At 43.2% G+C, this 12,500-nt stretch overlaps 1 protein-coding gene across 12 annotated transcripts in view; it reads right to left on the bottom strand.

Moving 5' to 3' along the window:
- LOC125042420 overlaps positions 1 to 12,500 on the bottom strand; it is a 77,090-nt gene that overhangs the window by 6,304 nt on the left and 58,286 nt on the right. The window lies entirely within an intron of this gene.

Below are 12,500 nucleotides of genomic sequence, written 5' to 3'. Positions count from 1 at the left end.
GCACGCGCGCGCACGACCCGAATTCTGAAAACTTCCTTTTAACAATTGCTGAATATTACACCAATCATAGCAATCAGTATATTCACTATAATCATCACAGGAAATGCGAGAATGAGTTGAATAAAACCAGGCAGAGAGAGAGAGAGAGAGAGAGAGAGAGAGAGAGAGAGAGAGAGAGAGAGAGAGAGAGAGAGAGAGAGAGAGAGAGAGAGACAGAGAGAGAGAGAGAGAGAGAGAGAGAGAGAGAGAGAGAGAGAGAGAGAGAGAGAGAGAGAGAGAGAGAGAGAGAGAGAGAGAGAGAGAGAGAGAGAGAAAGAGAGAGAGAGTGAGAGAAAGAGAGAGAGAGAGAGAGAGAGAGAGAGAGAGAGAGAGAGAGAGAGAGAGAGAGAGAGAGAGAGAGAGAGAGAGAGAGAGAGAGAGAGAGTTTCAATCAGATTTTGACGTTTATTCATTCTTTAAACGGGAGAATGAGATGAAATGCACGTACTGTTTACACATAACGGAACGTCACCCCCCCCCCCCCACACACACGTATCTTTTAAGGAGAAGATCAAGACAAGGAGATGAGAAAACATTCAGAGATATAGAAAAGAAGAAAAGGAATAAAACAAGAAAAATAAAATGATGAGAAGAACAGACAGAATTACCTAAAAAACAATAAGAATAAAAAGTGGAGAAAAGACAAAAAATATGATATAGAAATAAAATGAAAAAAAAAAAAAAAAAAAGCATTATGAGGAAGAGGGAATGAAAAAAAAAATCAAAGATAACCCAAAGACCGGCATTAAAAGAAGAAAAAAATGATAGATGGGTGAGAGAGGAAGAGAAGAGAAGAGAAACGCTCAAGGCCATATTGTCACTAGGTACTTAAGTCAGACCGGATGGGTGAGGTGTACAGCAAGTGAAAGGGGGGGGGGGGGGGGGGATATCACGTCAAAATACACTGTACAGGTAAATGCAGGTACACTGCACAGGTAAACATATGATGTTAATACAATGAGTGTTACTTTGATGGAGATTTCTGTGTCACATTCTCTATCTGTCTATCTGTTTGTCTCTTTCTCTCTCTTATGTATTATGTGCCATAATATTAAGATTAGTATTGTAATATATGGCTTCCTGGCTGATACTATTGACAAATACCAATAGTATCAGCCAGGAAGCCATAAATTACGATACTAATCTTAATATTATGATTTTTATGACCTACCCCCCACATATACATTTTTTTCCTTCGATATATCTTATCTCAGTATTTTAACAGATTTTTATCACAATCCTATGAAGTTTTTGTCAGGTTCATCAATCAATCACCTTCATTCAATTTATACGAGAGAGAAAGAGAGAGAGAGAGAGAAAAAAAAAGAGAGAGAAAGAGAGAGAGAGAGAGAGAGAGAGAGAGAGAGAGAGAGAGAGAGAGAGAGAGAGAGAGAGAGAGAGAGAGAGAGAGAGAGAGAGAGAGAGAGAGAGAGAGAGAGAGAGAGATAGAGATATATATATATATATATAGAGAGAGAGAGAGAGAGAGAGAAGAGAGAGAGAGAGAGAGAGAGAGAGAGAGAGAGAGAGAGAGAGAGAGAGAGAGAGAGAGAGAGAGAGAGAGAGAGAGAGAGAGAGAGAGAGAGAGAGAGAGAGAGAGAGAGAGAGAGAGAGAGAGAAAGAGAGAGAGAGAAAGAAAGAGAGAGAGAGAAAGATAGAAAGAGAGAAAGAGAGAAAGAGAAAGAGAACGAGAAAGAGAGAGAAAGAGAGAGAAATATATATAGAGAAATATATATATATATATATATATATAGAGAGAGAGAGAGAGAGAGAGAGAGAGAGAGAGTTATAAATACATCTCTTTTGTTCATAGTTAGTCGTTGGAGGAGGGACCAGCCTTCTCGAGCACACTCTGACGTGTGGAGAAGACGTCGGGCGGCATCCTTGAGACGTTGAGCTGCCACTCGAGGAGGCGGCGGAGAGAGCGGAGTACAATGGGCAGAGGAAGAAGGAGACGAAGAAGAAGGAGAAGAAGAAGAGAAGAATAGGGAGAGCAAGAAGAGAAAAGAGAAACAGGGAGGAGGAAGGAGAAGGAGAAGGGTGAGGATGAGGAGGGAGGACGAAGGAGGAGGAGGAGGAGGAGGAGGAGGAGGGAGGAGGAGGAAGTGGAGGAGGAGGAGGAGGAGAAGGAGGAGGAGGAGAAGGAGGAGGAGGTTGAAGGAGGAGGAGGTTGAAGGAGGAGGAGGTTGAAGGAGGAGGAGGAAGAAGAGGAATATGAGAGGGAAGGTGAGAGGAGATGGGAGGGGGAGGGGGAGGGAGAGGGGAAGGAGGAGGACGGGAAGGGGGAGGGGAAGAGGGGAAGGGATAGTAGAAGGGGGGAGGGACAGGGAGACAGAGGAGGAGGGGGAAGAGGAAAATCGAAAATGAGACGCCGAGACTTGAAGAATACACGATAACTGTCTTGACTTTTTCACTTGTCTTCCAAGGAGACGCGAATCATCTAAGCAAAGAAAAAGACAAACAAACTAGACCACAGGAAACAAAACAAGAAATACCAATCATCCCTCGTTCTTTTACGACGCCGCGCCTTCTATATTCGCTTCATTATCCAATTTATTCACCTTTTCCTTCTTCCTTGTCCACTCCCTTCTCTCTACCCTTTACTTAACCCCCCTTCCCCTCCCCAATCCCCCTCCCTTTAGCCCTCCCCTACACCTGATCGCCTTCTACCTGACCTCAATTAAATCCCGTGACAGGTAAACAGGTGAAAACTACAGCGGAAGGAAGTCTTACCGGATGTCCAGTCAGGCGGCACCCACCTCCCTTCCTCTGTCCCATCCTATCCCTCCATATCCCATCCATCCTTCCCTATTTACGCTTGCCCTACCCTACCCTTCCCTATTCACTCTCCCCACCCTTCATTCCGCCCTTTACTGCATTCGCTCTCTCTTTCCTTCTTTACATATTTACTCATCCGTACACCTCATTATTCCCTTATCATTTTTCCCTGTCTCCCTCACATCCAGTCACGCATCCCCATTCTTTCTTCACTCAACTTCCACTCATTCATTTACTCACCCATCCACTCACCATCGTCCACATACTCCTCCTTCCCCCCGCTCCACCCACCCCCTCCCCTACTCCTCCCCTTCTGACCACGACAAGCAAGGCCAGATACGTTTCCGATCATTACCGTGACCCGCAGGCTCTCCTTAAGGACACGCCCATCTCCTCACAAACCACACCCACCCCACTTCCCCTCCTTCTACGCCCACCTCCTCCCGTTCTCTTTCATATCTTCTCTACACTCACTCCATTTTTCCTCATCCACTCCTCTCACTCCATTTCGTCCCGCATCCCACATCATCTCCAATCCACATCCTCCCACATCTACTCTCATCCACCTCTTCCCACATCCACCCTATCCCACACCACGTGGATCAGAAGGTGACCAATTCCCTCGTTAATCTGCTTCTGCTCGAGACCTTTGTTGATATAAGAGAGGCGAAGAGAGGAGGGAGGGGGAAGAAGATAAAGGAAAAGGGAGATAGGAAGGAAGACACAGAGGGGAAAGGAGAGGGGAAGGGTAGGCGAAAGAGAAGGAGAGGGGAAAGGGAAAGGAAGAAAATGGAGAAGGGAAGAGTAGGGGAAATGGGGAGAAGGAAAAGGGAGAGAGAGATGGGGAAAAAGAGAAGGAGAGGAAAAAGGGAAAAGAAAAAGGAAAGAAAGAGAGATGAAAGAGAGGGAGAAGGAAGGGAAATAGCGGGAAAAAAATACAGGGAAAAGGGAAGTGAGATGGAGACAGAAAAGAGATGATGGAAGGAGAAAAAGGGCCAAGGACGAGGGAAAGACGCAAGAAAGAAAACGAGAATGAATCGAAATCAAAGAAAGCGGTGAACAGAGTTGAAAAAGCAGAAAAAAATACAGAACCGAGGAGGAAGAAGTGAAGGAGAAGGGAGAAGGACAAGGAATAAAGGCGGAAGAAGGGAGAAGGGATATGAAAATATACTTCCGCGACGACCGTTAGACAATGGGGAATCTGAGCCCAAGTACTTTAAGGAGAGGAGAGGGGGATACAAGCAGAGGGTTAAGGAGGGAGGGAGGGAGAGAAAGGTAGATAGAGAGATAGCTGGATAGATAAATAAATAGATAGGTAGATAGAGGGAAAACAGGAGAGAGAGAGAGAGAGAGAGAGAGAGAGAGAGAGAGAGAGAGAGAGAGAGAGAGAGAGAGAGAGAGAGAGCGAGAGCGAGAATGAGAGAGAGAGAGGTGAGGGTGAGGAGAGAGAGGGAGAGAGGGGAGAGAGAGGGGGAGAGAGGGGGAGAGAGGGAGAGAGGGGGAGAGAGAGGGAGGGAGGGAGGGAGGGAGGGAGGGAGGGAGGGAGGGAGGGAGGGAGAGGGAGAGAGAGAGAGAGAGAGAGAGGGAGAGAGAGAGAGAGAGAGAGAGAGAGAGTGAGAGAGTGAGAGAGAGAGAGAGAGAGAGTGAGAGAGAGAGAGAGGAGAGAGAGAGAGAGAGAGAGAGAGAGAGAGAGAGAGAGAGAGAGAGAGAGAGAGAGAGAGAGAGAGAGAGAGAGAGAGAGAGAGAGAGAGAGAGAGAGAGGGAGAGAGAGAGGGAGAGTAGAGAAACTGGAATAGAGAGAGGAGAGAGAGAGTAGAGAAACTGGAATAGAGAGAGGAGAGAGCGGAGAGAGGAGAAAGACCAGAGACTGGAAACGAAAGAGGAGAGAATAGACCGCGGGCAACCAGATAGACACACAGATAGACAGCCAAATAAAGACACAAACACAAAAAAAAAATATATATGCATTAAACGTAAACCCGAATAAGTATCACGAAATTCATCCATATGCAAGTGTCTGGGCGCCGGTGGCTGACCCATGGGCGGTGCCTGATATATATGCGTGTGACCCGTGTTTGGGCATGGAATGTGAAACCATATATAGAACGCAGACACTTTGGTCTCAAGCGATAATGAACCTTATTTACGAAAGCTTAAGGGAGATGATACTTTGAACAGGTAGCGGGGGTCGTCTAGTTTTACCGCGAAATCTCGAAATACAAGTATATAATATTTTTTTTTTTTCTTTTCTTTTCGAGGAATAAACAACTGTTCCCAGAGAGAAATAAAAATCAATATATTTCCCCAACGAGCGTTAAACCATCTTTAGCATCGGAAAATACTTGTCAAGTGTGATGTATTTTCCAATAAGTAAAATCATGGACAGTCTACCAGCGAATACATTTTCTTTCGTGAAAAACAAATTTAGACGAAACTAAACCAAACAGGTTTAGCTTTGACGCACGGAAACTGATCCAATACAAACAGGCAAAAATATATTGGAAAACTGATATCTATGAACTTGAAAAAGTTGATATAAAGTTACGAAAGAAAAAAAAAAAGTCACTGGGTTTTGTATTGTTGTGGCTTCTAATAGAATGTATAATTGTATACAGTATACATAATTATATAAATGAATGCAGCGTTTATGTGGCCTGTGTTAATAATCAACATATAATTAACAACTAAGTAAACACATGAATAAAAGGAAATAGAGAAATGAAGGGAAAGTTCTTGACCAATAAAGAAATGACAATGACAACAATAAAAATAACAACAGGAGAAGAGCAACACCAAGTCACAACAACAGCAATAATGATCACAATAATAAGGATAATAATAAACAATAAATAGTGATAATAATAAAACAATAAATAATGATAATAATAAAACAATAAATAAAGATAATAAAAAATAATGGTAATAATTAAACAATAAATAATGATAATAATAAAACAATAAATAATGATAAAAAAAAACAGAGGAAAAAAAAATATAATACCAATTCACAAAAATAACAACAGAAAGAATGGAAGTTAAAAAAGCAAGGCAAGATAATAAAAAAATGACAAAAAAAAAAAACCAATATATATATATATATATATATATATATATATAAACGAAAAAAAAAAAAAAATAAGCACCCAGAAATAATTACAAAAATATACAACAGACCTTCATCAAAACTAAAGATACAATACAATAAAACAAAAGAAACAATCCTGAGGGAGAAATAACACACGCTGGTCTCCTATCCAACAACAATGGGGGGGGGGGGGGCGCCTGACTCGAGGTGAGGAGGGGATTCCAGAGTCTCGCTAGATGGAGATTAGGTGGGAATGGAGATTGGGAATGGGAATGAGCGGTGGGAATGGAGATTGGGAATGGGAATGAGCAGTGGGGACTGAGTGTGGGAATGGGAATGAGCAGTGGGGGCCTAGTGTGGGAATGGGAATGAGCAGTGGGGACTGAGTGTGGGAATGGGAATGAGCAGTGGGGACTGAGTGTGGGAATGGGAATGAGCAGTGGGGGCCTAGTGTGGGAATGGGAATGAGCAGTGGGGACTGAGTGTGGGAATGGGAATGAACAGTGGGGACTGAGTGTGGGAATGGGAATGAGCAGTGGGGACAGAGTGTGGGAATGGGAATGAGCAGTGGGGGCCTAGTGTGGGAATGGGAATGAGCAGTGGGGGCCTAGTGTGGGAATGGGAATGAGCAGTGGGGACTGAGTGTGGGAATGGGAATGAGCAGTGGGGACTGAGTGTGGGAATGGGAATGAGCGGTGGGGACTGAGTGTGGGAATGGGAATGAGCAGTGGGGACTGAGTGTGGGAATGGGAATGAGCAGTGGGGACTGAGTGTGGGAATGGGAATGAGCAGTGGGGACTGAATGTGGGAATGGGAATGAGCAGTGGGGACTGAGTGTGGGAATGGGAATGAGCAGTGGGGACTGAGTGTGGGAATGGGAATGAGCAGTGGGGACTGAGTGTGGGAATGGGAATGAGCGGTGGGAATGGAGATTGGGAATGGGAATGAGCGGTGGGAATGGAGATTGGGAATGGGAATGAGCGGTGGGGACAGAGTGTGGGAATGGGAATGAGCAGTGGGGACTGAGTGTGGGAATGGGAATGAGCAGTGGGGACTGAGTGTGGGAATGGGAATGAGCAGTGGGGGCCTAGTGTGGGAATGGGAATGAGCAGTGGGGACAGAGTGTGGGAATGGGAATGAGCAGTGGGGACAGAGTGTGGGAATGGGAATGAGCAGTGGGGACTAGTGTGGGAATGGGAATGAGCAGTGGGGACTGAGTGTGGGAATGGGAATGAGCAGTGGGGGACTGAGTGTGGGAATGGGAATGAGCAGTGGGGACTGAGTGTGGGAATGGGAATGAGCAGTGGGGACAGAGTGTGGGAATGGGAATGAGCAGTGGGGACTGAGTGTGGGAATGGGAATGAGCAGTAGGGACTGAGTGTGGGAATGGGAAGGAGCAGTGGGGGCCTAGTGTGGGAATGGGAAGGAGCAGTGGGGACTGAGTGTGGGAATGGGAAGGAGCAGTGGGGACTGAGTGTGGGAATGGGAATGAGCAGTGGGGACTGAGTGTGGGAATGGGAATGAGCAGTGGGGACTGAGTGTGGGAATGGGAAGGAGCAGTGGGGGCCTAGTGTGGGAATGGGAATGAGCAGTGGGGACTGAGTGTGGGAATGGGAAGGAGCAGTGGGGACTGAGTGTGGGAATGGGAATGAGCAGTGGGGACTGAGTGTGGGAATGGGAAGGAGCAGTGGGGACTGAGTGTGGGAATGGGAAGGAGCAGTAGGGACTGAGTGTGGGAATGGGAATGAGCAGTGGGGACTGAGTGTGGGAATGGGAAGGAGCAGTGGGGACTGAGTGTGGGAATGGGAATGAGCAGTGGGGACTGAGTGTGGGAATGGGAAGGAGCAGTGGGGACTGGGTGTGGGAATGGGAAGGAGCAGTGGGGACTGAGTGTGGGAATGGGAATGAGCAGTGGGGGCCTAGTGTGGGAATGGGAATGAGCAGTGGGGACTGAGTGTGGGAATGGGAAGGAGCAGTGGGGGCCTAGTGTGGGATTGTGGGAACTGGGATTGGGTATAGGAACTGTCTCTAGATTAGGGGGGGATGGGGAAAGGAAATCAGGTGCGGGAATGGGGAGTGGGAATTGGGAATGACAATGATGAATGAGAATGGCGATTTGATATGGAATTAAAACATTATTTGAATGTGGGGAAGAAGTAGGGGGGGGGGGGGTAGAGAGTGAGGGAGGGATGATGAAGAGCGAGGGAGGGAGAGAATCATGGGAGAAGGAGAGACGAAAGGGAAATGCGGGAGGATATGGAGAGAGAGAGAATCAGAGAGGGAGGAGGAAGAGTGAAGGAGTGAGAGAAACAGGGGAGAAGGAGAGACGAAAGGGAAATGAGGGAGACTATGGGGAGAGGGAGAGAAATCTGGGAGGAATGAGGGATTGAGGAAAACAGGGGAGAAGGAAAGAAAGAAAGGATTAGGGGAGATGGAGAGAAAGGAGGAGAAGGGAGAGAATGAGAGAAATAGGGGAGAAGGAAAGGCAGGATTTTGGGAGAGGGAGAAAGACTGAGGAGTAAAAGGGAACATGAAAAGCGACGTGAATTTTGAGAGAAAGAATAGAAGGAAATACGAAGAAACGTGATAGTGAGAAAAAAATGTGAGAAGGAAAAGTAAATCCAAAAAGTAACAAAAAAGGAAAATGAGACAAGGAGAGAACAAGAAAGTCGTAGTAAGAGGTAATACGAAAAATCAAAGAGAAATAATGGAAAATCAGAGAAATTGAAGGCAATATTGAGAAATGAAAATAAAAAGACGGGAGGTGTAGGAGGCGTGAGTAAAAGGGACAGAGATGGGAGTGGAGACTGAAGAAGAGGGAAGTGGAGGAAATACGAATACCTGAAGTGGAAGAGATACGAATAACTGAAGTGGAAGAGAGATGGAAGTGAGGGAGGGAAGTAGATGAGATATGAAGACTTGAAGTGTGAGGCAGATAGAAGTGAAGGAAAGAAGTGGATGATATACGGATACTTGGTGTGGGGACAGATACAAGTGGAGGAAGGAAGTGCATGAGATAAAAAATATTAACCTGGGAAACAGCAGGAAGTGGTTGAGGGAAGTGGATAAGATACAAATACGCGAATAGGGATAGAGACTTGAAGCTGAGGATTTAAGAAGAGGAAAAACGATGATACACGAATAGTTGACTTTAAGTGGAAGTAGACACGAAGGAAAACAGTGGATAAAGTGGACCATAGAGGAGGTGGATAAGCCGTTGAAGGCGAAGATAGAGGAAGTGGAAGGAACATCAAATCAATGTGGAAGTGGAGGTGGAGGAGAAGTGGAAGAGCAGGCAGCGACATCTAACAGAAAGGCCACAGACGTCGCGTGAGAGGAAAGCTCATCAACTAATGAGGAAGATTAATATCGTCATGTGGTTTTCATATGATGCGGAGGGGTGTCTTATCATCCTTGGGAGTTTGCTAATAAGAATATTCACTCATTTTGCAAGGAACTTATATCAATAATCTTCTAAAAAATGGTTAAAGTGTCGATTCACTGGCGATGCGGAAATTAATAATAGCAAAATTAACAAGAAACTAATAACGGTACAAATGACAGTAATTATACCTATATTAATTTTAATAATGACTTAATCATCAATAACATCAGTAATAACAAAAAAATGATTGATAATGATAATAATGATGATAATAATGATAATAATAATGATCACGATAATAATAATGATCACGATAATAATAATAATAATAATAATAATAATAATAATAATAATAATAATAACAACAACAATGATAATAAATAACACCAATAACAAAAATCAAGATAAAAGGTAAAATAACACCAAAACATCAACATTTTCCACAAGAACAACAAAAAACACTAAACCTACTACCGACACTACTACTAATATCATTATCACAACTTCTAATGACGCACCAACATTAGCATCTTGACAGCCCTTCTTCGTTTCCCGCTGCTAAAACTACATATAAAGATAACAAGACCCTACCATTGACGTTGTTAATAATAAGGAACACCACCTAGAATAAATTAGAATATAGTAATCTACTCTTAGCATGAGCTATTTTGTCACCGTCATCCGGGGAACGATAAAAAAGGGTCCTCTGTTACAATGGCTTTTAAAAATGGCTGTTTAAGAATCGTCCGACCGTTGCGAACCTTTTGATAACAGGTCGACCATCAAGATACCTTCCCTCTTTCTCATTTCCTTTCTTGATTTTGTTGCTGTTGTTGTTTTAATGTTGTTATTTTTTGTTGCTTTTGTTGTTTCTTCTTGTCGTTTGTCGCTGGGTTCTCTCCTCTCTTGTCTTCCTGAACCTTTGTTGTTGTTTTTTTCTAACTTCTACCTCCCTTCCACTTGTAAACTAATCCATCTATCCAATTACATTTCTCTCTTTCTTTCTTTTCCTTAATTTATCTCTTTTTTGGTGTGTTCTGTCTTCTTTTGTTTTCCAGAATCTTTATTTTTCCATTATCTATTCGCTCTCTCCCTTTCGCCCACCTTCCCACACCCTCTATGTCAACAACTATTAACTCAATCATTCACTCTCACTCTCACTCTTTCTCTCTCTCACTCTCTCTCTCTCTCTCTCTCTCTCTCTCTCTCTCTCTCTCTCTCTCTCTCTCTCTCTCTCTCTCTCTCTCTCTCTCTCTCTCTCTCTCTCTCCTACTCCCTGTTCTCTTTTCCTCATTTCCTTCCTTCCCTCTCTCGTTCTCTCTCTCCCTCACCCCTCATTCCCTCCTCTCCCTCCTTCATTCCTTCCTTTTCTCCCCTGCTCCCTCTCTCCTTTCTTTCTTCCCTTCCCCTCCCTTCCCCCTTCTTTCCTCCCCCCTCTCCTTCCCTATTACGTACTTCCGGCAATGCACTTGTCTCTCCCGATCTTATTTTGTCTCCCAACACTTTTTTTTCCAATCCTCCAACGCCATTAGATTTTCCACAGCGGCTTCATGGCTTCATTTCTTTATGGGTCGCGCTTTAGATAGCTTCATTTACACAGTTGTTTCGATGCTGATGTATTGTGTTGTTGTTGTTGTTGTTAACTTCTTATGTAAAAATTGTTCCAAAAAGTGTTTAAAGTATTTCTATAACGTGAAAATGATTTTTTTTTTTTTTGCGCATCAGTTGGAAAACTGTATTGAAACTTTTTTTTTCCCCATTTATAATTTTCCCCCTCGCGTCGAATTCCTTGCATTTTTTTCCAAATCATGTAATCTACCACGAATTTTTAACGAAAAAAAGACGATGAGAAAGAAGAATAGAAAGCTAAATGTTCTCACAAATTTTCTAAAATGTAAAAAAAAAAAAAAAAAAAAAAAGGTATACTGGAAAATATCACCGTGTATTGTGACCGGCGAAATAAAACAAAATTGGACGTCCTGGGAGAACTCCTCAATTGTCATTTCCTTGTTTTACGCTAACAAGAGCTCGAACACCATCCCCCCTCCTCCCCTTCCTTCCCTCTCCCTTCTATCCTTTCCTTCTCTCTCCCTCCTATGTCTCTGCCCCTCCACCTTCCTCTCTTTCTTACTCCTTTTTCTTATCCCTCCTTCTCCCCTCTCCTTCTTATTTCTCCTCCTCCTCTCCCTCCTCTTTCCCCTCCTCCTCCTTCCCCATCTCTCTTTCCTCCTCCTTTCTCTCCTCTCCTTTTGCCTTCTTCTTCATCCTTCCCCGTTCGCCCCGCCCCCTCTTCCACACCTGCAGGAATTACTATTTACATATTCAGTATTCCCTTTTTTTTCTTCTTCTCTTTATTCTTTGGCTTAATTAAACGCCTTTTTTATGTTCTCTCTTTTTTTTATCTTTCACGCTCTCGTGCATTCAATCATTGTTTTTCCTTCGCTGTTGCTTTCTTTTGTCATTTTTATTGCTGTAAGATTCTCGGATTAAAAAATAAGTGAACGGGCGTCCTGATTTACGCATTTTAACGGAATGCTTCTTTTGTTTTTTGCTTAAATAACAAAATTAGAACTGTTATTATTTACTTTCAAATATGTAAAGTCAACATGAGTGGCTTTATTTTTATATCATCACTAACTTAATTACATTACTGCGACTGGTAATGATATGGATGACGCTTCTGCAACCTATTCTTACTACCACTAATACAACTATAATCTGATAACATTAATGATGATGATAATGATGGTGATGATGATGATGATTATTATTATTATTATGATGATGATGATGATGATGATGATGATGATGATGATGATGATGATGATGATGATGATGATGATGATGATGATGATGATGATGATGATGATGGTAATCTTAACAACAATAACAACAACAGCAATAATAATAATGATAATAATAACAACACCAATAATAATAATAACAAAAACACCAATAACAACGACAACAACAAAGATAATAACAACAACAACAGCAATAATAACAACAATAATAATAATAATAATGAAATAATAATAACAATAACAGACTAATAAATAGCAATTACACCGCTCATTCTAATCTCCGCGGAAGTGTAACAGCAGATATCGCGTTGCGGTCGCGCTGAGATCGGGTCGGTCGGGTCGGGCCACGTGGTTTTCACGGAGTCGCTCTTACTTGTTACAAATCACTCTGTTCTTGTTACATGTTTCG

Source organism: Penaeus chinensis, chromosome 3 (assembly GCF_019202785.1).
Source record: "Penaeus chinensis breed Huanghai No. 1 chromosome 3, ASM1920278v2, whole genome shotgun sequence".
Lineage (NCBI taxonomy): Eukaryota > Metazoa > Arthropoda > Malacostraca > Decapoda > Penaeidae > Penaeus > Penaeus chinensis.
The sequence above is the reverse complement of the archived record's forward strand: the minus strand, read 5'-3'. Positions and strand labels throughout refer to the sequence as shown.